At 39.2% G+C, this 13804-nt stretch overlaps 1 pseudogene across 1 annotated transcript in view; it reads right to left on the bottom strand.

Moving 5' to 3' along the window:
• The window catches only part of LOC308233723 (upstream-binding factor 1-like protein 1), a 72689-nt pseudogene that overhangs the window by 39899 nt on the left and 18986 nt on the right, over window positions 1-13804 (bottom strand). The window contains exon 2 of the transcript in view: window positions 913-1569. The product of the transcript in view is annotated as an upstream-binding factor 1-like protein 1 (transcript). The remainder of the gene's footprint in view (window positions 1-912; window positions 1570-13804) is intronic.

Here is a 13804-nt window from a genome sequence, read left to right as displayed (position 1 = left end):
ATGGGCTTTGGTGGTGGTTTCCTAATGCTTCTCTGTTGATACCGTGTTTCCCCGAAAATAAGACAGTGTCTTACATTACTTTTTGCCCCCAAAGACACGCTAGGTCTTATTTTCAGGGGCTGTCTTATTTTTCCATGAAGAAGAATATGGTACACATTTATTGTTAAATGAAAATAAAGGAAATTTATTACCTGTATACGGTACAGTAGTACGGTAGTTGTCAACAAAAACCAAACTGTGAATCCTACAGTATCAAGAATTTACTCATTTATTCAATGACAATCATGTCATCATCTTCTGGAACATCATCATAACAATCCAATTCCTGAATTTCCTGGTGAATTTCTTGTGACTCCATTTCTTTCAGAATCAGTGGACCAAATCTCTCATGTTTAGCAATAGCACTGTCTTTAAATGAGTATTTCTTGTCAAGGTAGCCTGCTCGCAGTGCATTTGCAATGCAACTGTCAGTGATTTTCTCCCATGAATTCTTCACCCAAGTCACAACTTCTTGCAGTTTAGGTTTCACAAAGTTTCCACGCTGATTTCTCTCCATTCTATTTTCAATGTAGTCATTAATTTCCATGCGCAAATTGTCTTTGAATGGCTTGTTTATTGCAATATCAAGAGTCTGGAGATAGGCCGTCATTCCTGCGGGAATCATTATCTGATGTATTTTTCTTTCGTGAAAAAATGTCTTCATGTCTTCAGCACGGTGAGTGCTGGCTGCATCCCAGACTAGCAGACCTCTTTGGCTCCCTTGCATAACAAGCGGCAGCATTAAATCGACCCACTTCCTTATAACTGCTTGTGTGGCCCAGGCTTTTTCAGTTTCAAGAATAAAAACGCCCAAAACACGTTCAATCTTTTCTTTCTTGCCCTTAGAAATGATTAAAGGTGGGATTTTAGTGCCATCCAGACGAATTGCCAAAATACAGGAAACACGTGCACTTTCGTAAGCAGTGGAGGGAATGTACGCTAAGGAGGCACCCCGCTGTTCAATTGTTGTTTGAGATGATTGGCCCATAAACACTGCAGTTTCATCCATAGCAATCATGTTGGAAAGATTGTATTTAGAGAAGTCAGCATCATCAATAAAGGACTTGAATGCAAGTGCTTGCTTCATAACTTGAGTATCTTCCAACCTAAACAATGTTGTAGATCTTCTTAAAGACAGTTCACTTCGCTGAAGGAAATTATCCAGCCAGTGTTGTGATGCTTTGAAGTCTTCGGGGGCTATGTCAAACTGTGGTGCCATTGCAAGGGCAAATTCTTGAATCTGAGCCCTATTCACAACCAAAGCCTTTGCTCTCCTGTCAACAACCCATTCACAGATCAGGTCTTCCAGCTCGGAAAATAATGGTTGCCGACCTGATCCACACTTGCGCTTTTTAGCATTTCCCTTGTCCACTTGTTCAATGAGGTTACCATACTCTGCTCGCCATTTTCGGACCAATCGGATACTCAACATCTTCTCTTTGCAGAAAGCAGTAAGATTTTGGCCCCAAGAGTCTTCCACGATTCCTTTCTTGTACTCCACAGAGTAGCTTTTTCTTTTTGCGCTCATTTCTAGGGGTAAAAAAAAAAAAGGAATTGGGGTATCAAGGTGGGGGGAGGGGGATCACTCAAAATGACACAGGGGGGATCAGAGGGGGTGATCAAAATGGCACAGGAGAATCAGATGGGGGATTACCATTTTAGTAACCCCTTTTGATCCTCCTGTGTCATTTTGATTGCCCCCTCTGGTCCTCCTGTGTCATTTTAAGTGATCCCCCTTCCGCCACCCCTGTGCCACTGAACACCTTCACCAGACATCCCCCCTACCCCTTTATCAGACATTTACCCCCTGGGGCCTGCCTGGGGACTGTCACTGGGCTTGCTGGGGCCTGGATCTGGGCTGGAGCAGGGTCTGTCACTGACTGAGAACCTTCAGTCATCATGAAGGCGGCCGCAAGCATCAGGTAGTGTCACCAGAGACAGACCAGCACTCACCACCTTCGCCGCGTCCCGTCCGCTCTAATCCTCCTGTTCTTCTACACGCATCTGCGAAAGTCTCCTCCTCTCTCCCGCCCTGCACTCACCGCTCACTCCGACCTCCGCTCCGCCTCCACACAGCAGTGACGTCAGGACTCCACGTAAGGTCACTGGTTGCTAGATGCCAGTCGGGGCGACCCTAGCGACCAGTTTACAGTAAATTGATTTTCATTCTGAGACAGAGCCTGGGGGCCTTATTTTCGGGGGGATGCCTTATATTTCACTCAGAAGGAAACCTGTAAGTAGGTCTTATTTTCGGAGGATGTTTTATTTTCGGGAAAACACAGTATTAGTCTACCAGAATTGGGGAGGCAAAGCAAAGCCTGCCATCAGAAAGCCAGTGCTGCTACACTTCTGGGTATATGTCTCTTTAAATGTACTCAGTGTTAAAAATATGTCTGGCCATGGAGTAACATAAGCATAAAAATTTATGTAAATCACTATTCAAAAGAACATGTTCTGTTGAACTGCGGCAGCATATCTGCAACTAATTTAGTAACAAGGGACAGGAAAAGAGATACTACACTGACACTACTAGCACATGTTGAAGAAGATTATTTATCATCAAAGAGAAACTCATGAACGTTAACTTTCACGATAGAGGGAAAAATATGTACAGAGACAAATTCAATTTTTTTTACTCATAGTTTGACTTGTTGCAAACTGACTTGATGAAATTTTAATTGCAGCTTTGGTGGAGGGTAGGATGGTTACCTAGTTAGCTAGAAAACCTGGATAACTGCCCAGCAGCTGCACCTCAAAAAGTCTTTCTTGCTCATTACTTGTCCAGTTTACTAGTAATTGCACAATGTGATCAAAATTATTTCTAAATGAAGAAAGGGTAACTGTTAAAAAGATGGTCGGCTTGGTAAGTGAGCATATGTCCAAGAAAGAGAATTCTTGGGGAAAAAGAGTAAGAAGCTCATTCTGGTACAAGTTTGGAATTTTTAAGAAGTCCTACACAATACAGAAAGATAGCAAATAGATCATTTTTGTAAAGACTAATACCTAGGAGAAAACGTATACTTCCATATCATCACAATAGATTTTAACTTAATAGTGGGGTAGTAGTGAGTTAGCAGCACACTGGAGAGGAGACTTTAGAGACAGAAAAGCTGAAAACTGATTGAGTATTCCAGTCTAACTTCTCCCTATTGAATTGAGAATAATTTTAAGAGAGCTAGATATAACCAGCATTTTCATTTACCTTCATAAAATCACACTCTTGTAAAAGGAAAGCTATTAAAATAATCAGATAGAAGACTTTTTAATGAAAATCAAAAAATGTCTGCACATTTGCTATATTATTGTTCCCTGCCCCCCCTCCTCCCAGCCTTGCAAAGCATATAACTTCCCTCTATAGGGTTAGGCTACTGGGTTTCTAATCATGTGTGACTAGGGATTTCAAAAAGCATTTTTCAAAATGAAGGTATATTAACTTTTAATGAAAATATTATTCTTTCTTGGTTGAGAGATCTCTATTTACCAAGAAAGTTTGCCCTTGTATAAATGTCTTTTTCTTTCTTATTCTCTCTGGCTTTTCTTGCTATGTTTGTTTTCAATTCATCATACATTCTTTCTAAACACAGAGCTAATATAATACTGATTTTTCAAAGTTGTGTTTTGTTGGAAATTAGAAGCATTTTTCAGATCAACCATGTACTATTTTTTAAACTGCAAGGCTTTGAACAATATGGATTTGAACATGATGAAATATCTGGAAAATTTTTTGATACTTTTCATTAAAATACATAACAGAAAGTCACAGGCAAGGTTGCCAAATGTCACAAATAATGACTGTGAAGATAGGGGTAGTAAATGGAAATCACTGAATTTATTCACCATCAGTAATTAGTTAAACAACAGCAGTGGTTGCAGAATACAGTCAATAGTTCTAGAAAAATCTGAGATGGACTCCATTATAGGACATTATTCCCACGGGTACCACTGATCAACTCACGAAATGACTCCCTCATGCTTCCTTGCATACTGTCCTCGGATATCCATGCCTAGCCTTTGCAACACCCCTTTATCCCATTATTTATTCTGTACACATATTTAAAAGACTTCTCCAATAAGTGATCAATAAAATGCAGTTGAGGGAGGACATTTCTTCCCTTCAACACAGGAATGGTAGATCTAGTGCTTTGCTACTTTCATCAAAACACTTTTAACTCTCTCCACTTCTCTTTCCCTCTGGTAATTGCCATATTATTGTCTGTGTCTATGAGGGTTTTTTCTATTCTTCTATTTTAATAAATATTCTTTAAAGGCCACATTCAGATTTAGAATTCTCAAACTCCATAGAGCTCTGCTTTGAATGTGGTCACAGAGAGGAAATCTGACTTCCATTCCTTGGCATGTGGATCACTAGCTTTTCTTCTGCCTACTCTGTCCTACATCAAAAAAAGGCCTCTCCTAGCTCACACATCAAAACTCTACCTAAATACATGCTGCCATGTATTTAGACTTAGACATGGGGAAGAGGCTCAATAAAGTAGGTTCTAGAAGCTGGGAATAGTGGATTTCTGATTCCATAAGTGCAATTCAAAAGTGGAGCATGAAATGTCAAATCCCCAAATCTCTTAGATTCCTGGCTCCATGGGAAGTGGTATGGCCTGAGGAGAACTAAAGTAGCCCTCTAAAGTTTAGGATCCAGAGAAGGAACCCTTCTTAGCTGGTCTAAGAGAATACCACAAAAAGACCTGGTTTAAGTGTTTTTTAATCCCTCTAAGTTAGTGGTTCTCAACCTTCCTAATGCCGCGACCCTTTAATACAGTTCCTCATGTTGTGGTGACCGCCAACCATAAAATTATAACTGTAATTTTGCTACTGTTATGAATCATAATGTAAATATCTGTGTTTTCCGATGGTCTTAGGCGACCCTGCTAGTGGTTCTCTACAGCAGCAGTGACCCACAGGTTGAGAACTGCTAGCAGGGTCACCTAAGACCATCGGAAAACACAGATATTTACATTACAATTCATAACAGTAGCAAAATTACAGTTATGAAGTAGCAACAAAAATAACTTTATGGTTGGGGGTCACCACAACATGAGGAACTGTATTAAAGGGTCGCGGCATTAGAAAGGTTGAGAACCACTGCTCTAAGTGATACATTCACAACAGGGATGATATTCTCCCTAAAGGTACAAAAATTGGTTCCAAGATAGGTGAACAATTTTTTTCCTTTTATATATAAAACACAATTAAATTTACAGTACATAAAAAGTATATCTGTGGTATTAAAATTTTGTGGGGAGAGTGGGGGTAATTAGGAGGAAAGGAGTCCTAAAACACTCCTTAAGGGGGCAATGATGAAAACTAAAATTTGAGAAACACTGCTCCAAGTGGGGGTCTAAAACCAGACTGCTTCTGCATATGAGCATAACCAATGGACACAGATGGCAGGGGGGGTGGGGAGAGGAAAGGGGAGGGCATGTGCTGGGAGTGGGGGCGGCCGGGGAGAAGTCAATGGGGGAAAAAGGAGACTTGTACTTTAAACAACAATGACTTTAAATTTTAAAAAAATGATTGAAGTAAACTGAATGACATGTGAGATAGGTAATAGACATATTTGTATTTGTATGACACTAAACATTCATTACTACACTAAAAATACAGTCCATTCTCTAAAAAAAAATAAGAAATAATAAGACCAGACTGCCTCAGTTTGTACTTTTACTGTACTAGCTAGTAGTTGCATACCTTGGAAAAGTAGACAACTTTCCTGACCCACCGTTTTCCCATCTTATAATGGGTACAGTAAAAGGATCTACTTCAAAAGGTTGCTATGAGGATTAAGTGATTAATATTTATACAATGCTCAATATAGTGTATGCCATATAATAAATATAAATAAAGTAATTTAGTAAGAAAAATTTTCCTCATGTGTAAAATTGGTGATAGAAATAGTGTCTTTCTCATAGGGTGGCTACAACGATTGAATAGGATAATGCCTTATACAATATCCAACACAGGATTTGGTATTTAGTAAATAAACAAGATTGTTAACAATATTAAAGTAAAAGAAAAGAAAATATGGCTCCAGAAATATATAATGTAATATTGAAAACCATAGCTTTTTCAGATTTTCATTATCCTGTAGTATATATTTTTTACTTTTACTGTAAATATTCCCAGTACTCTCTGATAGCAAGTATTCCTAGTTTTGTTTATAAATTCTTAACTAAATTTAAAGTGTTTTCCTTTTTAACTAAGCTTAAAGTATTTTTTATAAACATTAATCTAAATAATTGGGAAGTCCCATTGCCCTTTCACCTTTGGGAAGACACCATTCATTCAGAATCCTTGGGAAATGTACAGCATGGTGGGAGAGTGCTGGACTTTCCACTTCGTGATTTTGCCTGATAATGTAGGGGCAGTAAGATATTAGCAGTCAATTTAATGAGGCAAGTTTATTTCTTGCCAAAGGAGTCTTCTATTTAGTATGAAAAATATCCAATGCACTGCATTTTATTTAAACGGGAGAAGAGTCAGACAGGTTAATGGTGTATTAAACTACAAATCCACTGTACTTTCTAGAAGTTGCTTAGACATAAACCTAAGATTGGATACTTTTTATGTCTTAAAAAGTTATTTCTTTCATAAAAAGAAAAAAGAACTATCTTCAATATTACTCAATATTAAAAATAGATAGTTGGGGAGAGGAAAAAAAATGGCGGCGGAATAGACAGACATCTTCCGAGTCTTGTCCCGGAGCAGAAAGAAAGAACAGCTGAGGGTCGCATGAGGAGTGTTTGTTGGCAAGTTAAGGGACAGCTAAACTCCAGGAGAAGGTGGGGGACTGCTAGACGGGGTTCCCCTGACCGGGCAGCCCCCACTGCGGCTGGGTCCCCTCCCGGAGCTGCGGGCTTGGACTCGGATTCTGCGCCATCTTGAAAGGGAAAGTGGAGCTTATCAGAAGCCTGAGAATCCACAACTGCGGCACCCACGGAACAGCTGCGAGCCCCAGAACACCGGTCCCCAATTGGCGCAAACACACGGATTCAGAGGAGCTCTACACTCCACCACGGAAAGGTCAGATTTCGCCTGGGATAAGGTGAGGTCTCTGGTCCCTGCAGGAGATAGGAACGCGCGTTTTGCGGGAGCTGGGGGGCCAGGGAAGTCTGTGCCTAGAAAAATCCGTGGCTGTTGGGGCTGGCGTGATCCGTGAATGTGGAAGGGGGTCCTCAGAGCTGCTAACAGAAGGGATCTCTAAAAAGCAGCCCATTTTGATCTGACATGCAGGGGCACCTAAGAATTTCAAAGGTGTGCCGGCTGCTTAGACTTGCGCGCAGACCCATTGTTCGCACACTTGGGCTTTTTCCTCTTCAAATCCTTGCTTCTGATTACTAAGCCCAATACATAGGATCACCCAGTTGGGGACACCCTGGGAGACTGCAGGGGAAAGTGTTTTTCTGGAACCTGGGGATCAGAGCAGGGAGTGACCTTGGAGAGCCAGCTCTGAGCCCACTTCCACAAACTGGTAGTGAGTGCCACAGGGAAAGAAGATGTAAATACAGGCTAGAGAGGCCAAAGATAGACCCAGAAGTCTATCCAGAAACACAGCCACCCAGGGGCTGAATCACAAATTGACTCTTGTGTAATCAAAAATAAAGGAATACGAGAAATTAAGACACACCGCCTGCTTAAAATCAGGACTGGCTTACAACACTGAGGAGCAGTGGAATGCAGGGAAATGCAATACTGTCCGGACTGAGAAACAGGCGTGACAAACAGAACAATAGAGGAAGTGAATGACCTTCACTACTGCACATTTTATTTTTTTATTTTTTATTTTTATTATTTTATTTTCATTTTTTGCATCTTTTACTCAAGAAACTAATTTTTTTCTTTTTTCCTCACTTGATTTTACCTTTTTAATTATTACATTTTTATTTTCAATCAGTATCATTACTACTACTATTTTACCTTTTTTTTTTAAAGTATCATTTTATTTTCTCTTTATTTTACTTTGGGATTAGTGTTCTACATTCTTTTTTTTTTTTTTTTTAATATATATATATTTTATTGATTTTTTACAGAGAGGAAGGGAGAGGGATAGAGTGTTAGAAACATCGATGAGAGAGAAACATCGATCAGCTGCCTCCTGCACACCTCCCACTGGGGATGTGCCCGCAACCAAGGTACGCGCCCTTGACCGGAATCGAACCTGGGACCTTTCAGTCCACAGGCCGACACTCTATCCACTGAGCCAAACCGGTTTCGGCAGTGTTCTACATTCTAATTTCATCTTTCCTTTAGCATCGTTTTACTCTATCTCAACTCTACCTTTATGCCATCACTCTCTTCCTAACCTTTCCCCTTTTGGTGTCCTGTTTATCTTATCCCTTTCCTGCTTTAGATTTTCCCTATTCTTTCTGTTTACCCCCTGATAAAATTTCACCCTATTTATATATCCAATATACAATCCCCTGCTCCAAGTCCATACACACCTCTCTCTACACTGTCTTAACTATCCAAAAATTGTCTTTCTCTCTGTCCTTTTGTTGTTATTGCTTGAATGTTGATTATATCGAATTTTTATGCTTTTTTGTGAGATTGTTTTGCTTATTCTATTTTTTGTCTGTTTGTTTTTTTGTTTGCTTTGTTTTTGTTTGTTTTTTGCTTCTGTTTTCCCTTGCCTCACTTGATATTATTTGGTGTTGTAGTTTGTATTAATCCCCAGGTACTTGTTGCTGGCATTTGCTGGGATTAGTGGTTGTTCTATTGGAGTTTTCTCCCCATATATATAGTTTGTTCCCCTTTCTCTCTTAGTCTCTTTCTTGTCTTTCTTACTTTTTTTTTTCCTTTTCCCAATTTCATTTTTACACTCCTTTTTTTTTCTTTCTTTCTTTTTCCTCTTCTTTCTCTCCTATCCCCTAATTTGCCTTTCTCTGGTGGTCACCTTTATTGGAGGTTATTAATATTGTGAATACATTTCTGTTCAGTGCCTTGTGTGTTGTACCTGGTTGTGTTGTATTTTGTGCCTTTAAATCAACGCAGGAGAGAGAGAACTACATAACCAGACATCCAGAGAAGAGAGACCATGGGAAGACAAAGAAACACCCTGCATATGAAAGAAAAGCAGGCATCACCAGAAAAGGAAGTAAACGAAATGGAGGCAAGCAACCCTCCAGAGAAAGAATTCAGAGAAATGGTCATAAGGTGGCTGAAAAGAATGGAAGACAAATTTGACAATATGATTTAGAACCAAGAGGAAATTAAGAAGAACCAAGAAGAAATGAAAAATGACATCGCTGCTGTAAAGAACTCAATAGAAAGCATCAAGAGTAGACTAGAAGAAGCAGAGGACCACATCAGTGAGCTAGAAGACAAGATGGGAAAAAATACCCAAGTAGAGCAGCTTCTGGAAAAAGAAATTAAAAAGCAGAAGGAGAGCCTAAGGGAACTTTGGGACAACATGAAACAAAACAACATCCGCATAATAGGGGTTCCAGAAGGAAAGGAAACTGAGCAAAGAATAAAAATAGATAGTTGGTGTTTGATTTTAAGTAATGGAAAATTAGAATATATTTCCCTAAAGTTTCTAGCATTGTCCTTTTCTCTAAAATAAGTGGGTACATTTTTTTAGGAAACTCCATATTGTTTTCCAAAGTGGCTACACCAGACTGCATTCCCACCAGCAGTGTACTAGGGCTCCCTTTTCTCCACATACTCACCAGCACTTGTCATTTGTTGATTTATTGATGGGAGACATTCTGACAGGTATGAGGTGATACTTCATTGTTGCTTTAATTTGTACCTCTCTGATGATTGAGCATTTTTTCATTTATCTCTTGGCCATCTATATGTTCAGTCTGGAGAAATTTTTATTTAGGGCCTTTGCCCATTTTTGATTGGATTGTTTGTCTTCCTTTTGTTAAGTTGTATGAGTTCCTTATATATTTTGGAAATTGACCCCTTATCAGATGTATGATTGGCATATATGCTCTCACATGCAGTGGGCTCCCTTTTCATTTTGTTGGTGGTTTCTTTTGCCATTTGACCCAGTGATTCCACTTCTAGGAAATATCTTAAGAAACCTGAAACACCCCTATGTTCATAGTAGCACAATTTAGAATAGCTAAGATCTGGAAATAGCCCAAGTGCCCAGCAGTAGATGAGTGGATTGAAAAAGCTGCAAAAAAAAAAAAAAAAAAAAAAAGAAAGAAAGAAAGAAGAAGGATCTCTTACCCTTTCAGACAGCATGGAGGGACCAGGTGAGCATTATGCTAAGCAAAATAAGGTAGTCAGAGAAAGACAAGTATCACATGATCTCATTCATATGTGGAATCTAATAAACAAAATAAACTGATGAACAAAATAGATCCAGAGACATAGAAGCATGGAACAGACTGATGACTCTCAGAGGGAAGGCAGCGGTGGGAGGTTAGGGGGAAAGAGACAAAAAGAGGAAAAAAATAAAATAAGTAGGTACATGCAATTCATAAAAGTATATACTATTATGAAAATACTGTGCTTATTTTATTGATAAGTTTAGATTAAGTATCAGTCATAAACTGTAAGATGGCAACAAAATGTTATTCAAACATTTAAAAGCCAATTTTGAGGAAAAGCTTAAATGTGAGAATAGATTACACAGATCGCTAAGAATTGCTAATGTGTTTAAATGAATTAGCACTGAAAATTATTGGAATAAGGATATTTTAGGTTATCCATTAGATATTAAACAGTTTTTGGATTAGTGACTGTTTTATAACCTATTTGTCTAAAAGACTCACCTCTCTGTCCCCAAATTAGAATACATCTCTAGGTTTCACACTGAATCCCAATTTCTTTGAAAATCATCAAAGAGCCCTTTCACAGTACTTTTAGATATAAAGGTTATAGATGTGGCACAGAATCATTTGAGACAGGAGATTTATTTCTGACAACTAATAGTTTACTAGAAAATCAGTCAACTACCCTGTCAGATGTTCATTGGAAGTTTGAACAACATGAACTTTTCAATTTTAAACTTTTAGCCATCTTGAGACTTAAAATATCTCTTAAGTTTTAGACCACTACATAGTATTTCTGAGTTAAATGGAGTCAAGAAAATATGACATCAAACCAGCGAGAAAAACAAGCAGGCACCATTGTTTAAATTTATAATAAGTAGCTCAAAGGAGATATTAGGAGGAAGAAACATAGTCGTTCAAAATATCTAAGTGCACTTAATACCAACCCTACCCCCTTTTCTTTTGGCGAACCCCTATTTTTCTACCTGACCCATTTTTTTCTTACACTTTCTTACAGCTTTTGTGCATTAACCCCACTTCCCTTACTCCAATCTCCCTTCCCTCCATCACTTTTGTTCCTTGAGCCAACACATTTTGATTAAAATACTGATAAATAAGATATACAGAAAGCTTTACCCAAATAAATCCTCCATTACACATGTATAACCCAGTGCCTGTCAGTATTTACAACATTTCTGCTTGTTTTCTGGCAAGACACTTCCCCTCTTTTTTCATTTCTTAATAATGGGCATGTACTGGTAATAGTTCAGCTAATGGCAGTTTCTATAGTAGCCACCTCAAAATCTGAAGTCACTCAGATAGGATTACTAATGTTTATTTCTATAAAGTTCAAAACAGATAGGCAGGTAGCTCCTCTCCATTGAGAGGGTAATTTGAACATGTAGGATTATTTCAGTTTATGGCTCTGCTATCTTTTCACTGGGCCTCCACATTCACAGTGCCAATCCATATTAAGCCACAAAGAAGAGGAGAATGGAGATCATACATTAGAGACCTATGTAAGCGCACATTACGTCTACTGGCTCAAACTCAGCCAAATGGCCACATCTTTCTGCAAGGGCGACTGAGCCAGACAAGACGTGCTCACCAAGAAGAGAAAATGAGTTTAATTTTGTAAAGTATAACTGACACAGAAAACCAAAAGGTAATTTAAAAGTTAATACTTGCTAAAATTAAAATGATTTTGTATCTTTGCATCCTAGCTAATAAAAGAGTAATATGCAAATTGACCATCACTCCAACACACAAGATGGCAGCCCCCAGGTGGTCAAAGATGGCTGCCCCCATGTGGTCAAAGATGGCTGCCCCCATGTGGACACAAGATGGCTGCCACAAGATGGTCAGCAAGGGAGGGCAGTTGTGGGTGATCAGGCCAGCAGGGGAGGGCAGTTGGGGGGGGACCAGGCCTGCAGGGGAGGGCAGTTAGGGGCAACCAGGCTGGCAGGGGAGGGCAGTTAGGGGTGACCAGGCCAGCAGAAGAGAGCATTTAGGGACAATCAGGCCAGCAGGGGAGCAGTTAGGTGTTGATCAGACTGGCAGGGGAGTGGTTAGGGGGTGGGTGATCAGGCTGGTAGGCATAAGCGGTTAGGGGCAATCAGGCAGGCAGGCAGGTGAGTGGTTGGGAGCCAGCAGTCCTGGATTGTGAGAGGGATCCCAGATTGGAGAGGGCTTAGGCTGGGCTGAGGGACACCCTCCCTGTGCACGAATTTCATGCACCAGGTCTCTAGGTCATTTTATAGTGATCTAATATTTCTAGCAAATATGATTAAAAACATTAAAAAGAAGTACCAATCATGAAAGTCATGACTCCACTCTAAAGCTGATGATTTGGAAGTTAATTAAATATATGGTATGATCAAAGGCAGAAAATAGCATAGATTGGGTCAGAAAATTTTTCGTCATAATTGTTAGTTTTCTTGAAGGGTAGTAGAACAGTTTGTATATCATATATTTTATTTACTTTTTCAAGTGTAAAACTGAGGATCTGTAATATCAAGTGTCTAGTGTGTGAAGTTTAGGGTGAAGTCAGTAAATGCTCTGGGAGTTCTGAGTGTTTAAAGAGTATTACCAGCATCTTCTTAAGGAAATCCAGCTTTTTAAGAAGGATGAGCAGACCAGTGGGTTGATAAGAGCAAACACTATTAAAGTAAAATTAAAGAGTGATGGCATAGCTGCTAGTAAGTAAGGAGAGCAGAGCCACTTTGGATAGGGTGTATATTGCAGGCATCACAGAGGCCCCTGGCCAGCAGGGAACTCTGGCTGAGATCCCTCCAGTACTCCGCCGGCCAGTCTTCTGCCAGGGCCAGGGCAGGTTCATTCACCACTTTTCCTAACGCCTGTAATCTATGACAGCACCTGTTTCCTGTAGCCTCACCAGCAGAATGTTGTCAAACGTCTACTTTTTTTTTCACCTAGGGAAAGGTTTCTCAGGAAAGTGTAAATCTTCATTTTTGTTATTATGAGAGAAGTTGAAAACCTACTTTTATGTTTAAGAGCCACTTTGCCTCATTATTTCATTGTCCTTTGACTTTTTCCACTTTTCTCATGTTTTGGTGTTTCTCCCTTCATGTTAAATATTGCTTGATATATTGCAAATTTTAGCCTTTGTATTGTGATATTTGTTATAAATATTTTCTAATGTATCACTTGTCTTGAATTTGCTTATGGTGATTTTAGCTATAACGATTACTTTATGTTTACATGTAAAATTTACTTTCTTTTTGCATATGGTAAAGCTTCATTGGGAGATGCAATTGCAGGGCAGTGAAGAGTAAGAGAAAAAAGGAAAATGAAGCATAGAAGGAGAGAAGCAAATTCAAGGTGTTGTATTAGTAAGTCTTGGCATTGAAAAGTATCTCTAAAAATATGGTTACTAGACTTATTGTGGTGGCTGCATCATAAGGTATGTAAGTATCAAATCACTATGTTGTTTACCTGACACTAATATAATATTGTATTCCAATTATACCTTAATAAAAATATTTTTAAACTAAACCAAATAA

This window comes from Plecotus auritus (genome assembly GCF_963455305.1).
Source record: "Plecotus auritus genome assembly, chromosome: 9".
Lineage (NCBI taxonomy): Eukaryota > Metazoa > Chordata > Mammalia > Chiroptera > Vespertilionidae > Plecotus > Plecotus auritus.
This window is presented reverse-complemented; position numbering and strand designations above follow the sequence as displayed.